The following is a 6,071-nucleotide window of genomic DNA, read 5'->3' on the forward strand; positions in this document are numbered from 1 at the left end:
ATGACAAAGACCAATGTAATAACTATGACTGGGTCAATCTGTTGTTTTCAATATTCATGGTTCTAAACGTCCTCTTTAGTTAAAGCTGACTGAACTGAATTTTCACTCTCTTATCTCGACGTGTAAATGGCACCAGACTAATGTTACAATTAATCCAACAAACCAAGGCAATAAATTTCTTCCTTTTTTAAATATCCAAACCTTTTTTCAAGACATGGCGATGGCACACTTAAGGGTTTTTTTTTAATCTTATATCTAAAAAGCCATGTGTTTGCGTTTGCACGTACAACAGACTTATTTTCACAAATTCTTGCCACGTACCTTTTCCAAGTGCACTGGATCGGTGGCATGGCAGGATTGGAACTCGGGAACTCTTGGTTCCGAGCCGAACGCTCTGCCGTTGCGCTACAAAAACATGGCGCAACAACATCACATTATATGTTTCCAGTTGAGTCGTGACGGAATGGCTATGGATTTTTACTATAATATATTTATGAATTAGAAAAAAATGGCCTACTATGGTTCGCTGTTGCATGAAGGGGAGGAAATGAACCCCAAGGTCTCTTGGCCACAGACGCCCCCATGCGGAGCAGCAGTCGACTACATTACCGAACACGGAGAAGAAGTACAGTGCTGTTCCGGTGCTTATGATCTCGGTTCCTGGCTCGTCGTTATCAAGGTTTGGACCTGCATTTAACGATCCATGATTATAGTCTATTAATCAAAGGATCTTTAAATAGATATGACCATTAGTACATTACACAAGACGTATTTCGTACCGTTAACATGGTTTAGAAAAATAGTTAAAAGGCAACATTTTATAGCCTGTGTGCCATTCTATTTGTATGCCGGGGCTTTCATCCTCCTCCCATAAATTTCTTAGGGAGGAGTATACGTATGGGAGCCCTGGCATACAAACAGGATGGCACCCAAGCTAAACATCTCAAACAAGAAGTCGGAAAACTCAGACTTTGAGTTGCGGAAAGTATTTTGTTTTCGTAAATTTTAGAAGCTATGAATTGATCTTTATGATATTTGGTAGGTAATTTGGTGATTGTGTTTGTGATATTTTGTAGGTGATTTGGTAACTACCTGATCCCGCCATACCAGCGTATGACGTGATCGAGTAGTGAGAACGCCATGGCGGGTGGGTCGTATGTTCAACTAATGTAAATCGCACCTCGTTCCTCTTAGTAAACACATAAGGAAGGTTCCAACCATAGCGGTACTTCCGGGTGCAGTTCATCCGCTCTCAACCTTATCCCATTGCCGCCCAGAGCGCGGAAGGACGGAAGAAAATCTAATTGTGGTCTATCAGACTGACATTGACATGCGTTCGTAGCAAAGAGGATTTGCAGACAAAGGTTTGGAGTATCGTATACCATTGTTTTTGTGACCAAAACAGTTCCCCGTGACTTGTGCAGTATAGTGAAGCGTACGTCCTGGGCTTGTTTACGTCACTTTGACCTCTGTTCGGGTTAAGATATGTGTGAGGTATATTGGGCCATGGCGGGGGCACGAGGCCGGAGGCTCAAGAGAGAGGCAAAATGACGGGGTCTATGCGCGGAGATGTTTTCCCACCTTAAATGTACATCCATCTCCGTTTTTTATTCATCATTACACTAGTAATAACTCCGTGAATCCAAGAAGGCACCCTAGCCTATGAGGAGATGCCTCCACTCGCGTTTTGAATCCAACTCAATTCTACATGAGGGTGGCCCCTTGTGGCCTATATTTTCTCCCAGAAAATGCTTAGATAGGGATAACAGTGTTTTTGAGTTCCTTTTGTCTTTCTGTTTGCTGGATAGTTAGAATTGCAACCTAGGCTATTGCACCACCACCCTTCCACGAAACACTTGTGCTATGGGGGGGTGTCTGAACATGTCTCCCGGTCCGTGGTTATATTTTTAGTTCACCTACTCACTGTTTCCTTTGTGGGTGTCCCTTGTATTGCTGATCCTCTACCTACCAACCGGCTAAGGTTGAGAGTGGATGCACCTGGCCCTTCGTGCCGGTTAGTGCGTTCCAGATCTTGCACTGCATGCCGATACCGTCAACGAATATATAAATGCGACCATTCAACTTGGACATCTGGGACGTCGGATGCTTTCTGCTTCCGGTCTGCTGATGGATGGTGGGGAGGGTGGGAATAGATCTTAGCAAGCTGTCTCCGCTATACCTTACCTATGTGTTCACTCATAAACCAGGAACGTGTGCGACCTGCGTGGGGTCGTGTACCGCAATCGGTAGCGCGTTCGTCTAACAGTCCCCAGAGGTCGCGGGTTCGAACCACACCTTGTTACCGATCCTTTGCTCTAGGGAAAGGCAATAAACACCATTTTCCTCCCTTAACTCAGGTGGAAATGAGTACCTAGCTTCCGCTAGGGACGTCGCTGGGATAGGACGTTAACTGGAGGTCCCGTGTTTGGTGAGAGCCAGAACCCATGCACGTTAAAGAACTCACTGCACTTTTCGAAAAAGAGTAGGGGCATGCCTCGGTTTGCGATGGTACAAACGCTACTGTATGGAGTTGGTGATTTACTTTAAATCACCAAAATGGAGGCCATGTAAACCTCTGTTTCGTATCAGCCACATTATATTACCACACATGGTGATTTACATCATCACCCGGACAGAGGCCTGTCGGCGAAACCCGTCTTGTATTAAGCTAACGAAAGGGTATGTCACCTCGTAAGGGGCGGTATAACCACGACTAATACGGACTACCGATGATGATGATTATGATGATGATGATGATGACGTGCGAACTACAAGAAGCCCTACAGAAGCCGGGCTGGGAAAAAGCTGCACACCGCCGGGCCAACAAACATTAGTGAATAATCCGCCCCACCCACCCCCCTCCCCCATGCACAAAGTGACACTAGATGGGGACGTATTTTATCTTACCCTCATTTCGCTCAAACCAACTCGGGATAGACCGATTTTAACGTTTTCAAATATCAGATTGCAGTCATATTTGCATTTGTTGCAAGATATGTCCATTTGCAACCCGTTTGGCTAACGCATTAAAGATACCAGTAGTACAACAAATAAAACAGATTAGAAAATACCTATATATAGTAAGAGCACGTCTAAAAAACAAAGCTTAAATTTGGGGAGTTTGCTTGGTACCACTGTCTGGAAACCATGTACTTAAGCAATTGTAACGCCACCATTAGTCAGATTACAGGCGGGGGAAATGACTTGTGGGGAATCGACCTTCGGGATGGGAGGGGGTGGCAATTGTCCTGGGTGTAATCGTCCCTAACAGAGAGTAAAACTTTCTGGGGAGGACACGTTCTAGGTGTGTGTGTGTGTGTGTGTGTGTGTGTGTGTCGCAATTAGAATTTTCAGCACGAAGATTACCTTGGTCCGGACGTCCTCCGTGGTAAATTGTATGAATACGCTGTTTGGAGCTTCTGTACATGTCAATTTGACTGGCACAAATAGTTTTCTTACACGGAGACATGAGCCTGTCGCCACGCATCCGTGAGTCTTTTCAGCTTCTCGCAACGCGAACTTTAAAAGTTATGATAGGAATGGTAGATAAAATCTTTAGGTGGCGAAATGGCCATGTGTTTAGGCCCGTCACAATGTCTTGTCTATTTACTAGTACTTTTTATGTCTTATAAAAAAAAAACATTTGCCGGAGGAATGAGACAAGAGCTTGCATTGTGGGTGCATGAAAGGTTGTCCGTGTTGACAAGATTGCGAACAGAACAGGTTAGAATGTTGGTAACACCTTAACGTGTATTAATTATGGCTGCACGCTTGTTTGTGCAGATAGAGAGCATGTCCATTTTGACAGGTTCAAACGATGGCAGAACAGGTGATACTTTGTTACCAGTAGAAACGCGTGTGAAAACAAGCCAAAAACTTAAAGTTCAATGCCTCATAGCCAAAAACTTAAAGTTCAATGCCTCATAGCGTGCATCACCTGTCAAAATGGACATGACATAGTCATGCATTCGTGGAAACGCACCGTGGGAAGAGAATTTGCAGACAAACGTTTGGAGTATCGTATACCATTTTTTTGTGATCAAAACAGTTCTGCGTGCCTTGAGCAGTATACTGAAGCTTACGCCCTGGGTCTGTTTACGCTTCTTGACAGTATCAGATCCCTCGTCACTTTGACCTCAGTTCGGGTTAAGATATGAATGAGATATATTGGGCGGGGACACAAGGCCAAAGGCTCAAGACAGAGGCAAAATAACGGGGTCTATGAGCGGAGATATTTTCCAACCTTAAATGTACACCCATCTCCGGTTTTTATTCATCATTATACTATTAATAACTCCGTTAATCCAAGAAGGCACCCTAGCCTCTGAGGAGATGCCTCCACTCGCATTTTTAATCCAACTGAATTCTACATGAGGGTGGCCCCTTGTGGCCTATATTTTCTCCCAGAGAATGCTTAGACAGGGATAACAGTGTTTTTTAGTTCCTTTTGTTTTTCTGTTTGCTGGATAGGTAGAATTGTAACCTACTAGGCTATTGCACCACCACCCTCCCACAAAACACTTGTGCTGTGGGGGGTGTCTGGACATGTCTCCCTGTCCGTGGTTATATTTTTAGTTCACTGACTGTTTCCTTTGTCGGTGTCCTTGTATTGCTGATCCTCTACCTTCCAACCGGCTAAGGTTGAGAGTGGATGCACCTGGCCCTTCGTGCTGGTTAGTGCGTTCCAGATCTTGCACTGCATGCCTATACCGTCAACGAATGCGACTATTTAACTTGGACAGGACGTCGGATGCTTTCTGCCTCCGGTCTGCTGATGGATGGTGGGGAGAGTGGGGATAGTTGTTGGCAAGCTGTCACCGCTATACCTTACCTATGATAGGCTATGTGATCAATCGTAAACCAAGAACTGCTCCCGGGTCTTCACGTGTGCGACGTGCGTGGGGTCGTGTACCGCAATCTGTAGCGCGTTCGTCTAACAGTCCCCAGAGGTCGCGGGTTCGAACCACACCTTGTTACCGATCCTGTGCTCTAGGGAAAGGCAATAAACACGACTTTCCTCCCTTAACTCAGTTGGAAATGAGTACCTAGCTTCCGCTAGGGACGTCGCGGGGATAGGACGTTAACTGGAGGTCCCGTGTTTGGTGAGAGCCACAACCCACGCACGTTAAAGAACTCACCGCACCTTTCGAAAAAGAATAGGGGCATGCCCCGGTTTGCGATGGTACAAACGCTACTGTATGGAGTTAGTGATTTACTTTAAATCACCAAAATGGAGGCCTTGTAAACCTCTGTTTCGTATCAGCCACATTATATCACCACACATGGTGATTTACATCATCACCTGGACAGAGGCCTGGCGAACCCCGTCCTGTATTAAGCTAACGAAAGGGTATGTCCCCTCGTAAGGGGCGGTATAACCACGACTAATACGGACTACCGATGATGATGATGATGATGATGATGATGATGACGTGCGAACTACAAGAAGCCCTACAGAAGCCGGGCTGGGAAAAAGCTGCACACCGCCGGGCCAACAAACATCAGTGAATAATCCGCCCCACCCACCCCCCTCCCCCATGCACAAAGTGACACTAGATGGGGACGTATTTTATCTTACCCTCATTTCGCTCAAACCAACTCGGGATAGACCGATTTTAACGTTTTCTAATATCAGATTGCAGTCATATTTGCATTTGTTGCAAGACATATCCATTTGCAACCCGTTTGGCTAACGCAATAAAGATACCAGTACAACAAATAAAACAGATTAAAAAATACCTAAGAGCACGTCTAAAAAGCCAAAGCTTAAATTTGGGGAGTTTGCTTGGTACCACTGTCTGGCAACCATGTACTTAAGCAATTGTAACGCCTACCATTAGTCAGATTACAGGCGGGGGAAATGACTTGTGGGGAATCGAGAGGGGGAGGGGTGTATGGCAATTGACCTGGGGGTAATCGTCCTCAGCAGAGCTAGAAGGGAAACTTTTCTGGGGAGGACACGTTCTATGTGTGTATTTCACACCAAGTTCCTTTGAGGCGTTCGGTTAGCGCACGCGCACTACTTGCGATGACGCAAAGAGCGTTCGAAGCGCCAGGATGTGACCTTTGAC

Source organism: Branchiostoma belcheri, unplaced genomic scaffold, assembly GCF_001625305.1.
Source record: "Branchiostoma belcheri isolate BF01 breed outbred unplaced genomic scaffold, Haploidv18h27 scaffold140, whole genome shotgun sequence".
Lineage (NCBI taxonomy): Eukaryota > Metazoa > Chordata > Leptocardii > Amphioxiformes > Branchiostomatidae > Branchiostoma > Branchiostoma belcheri.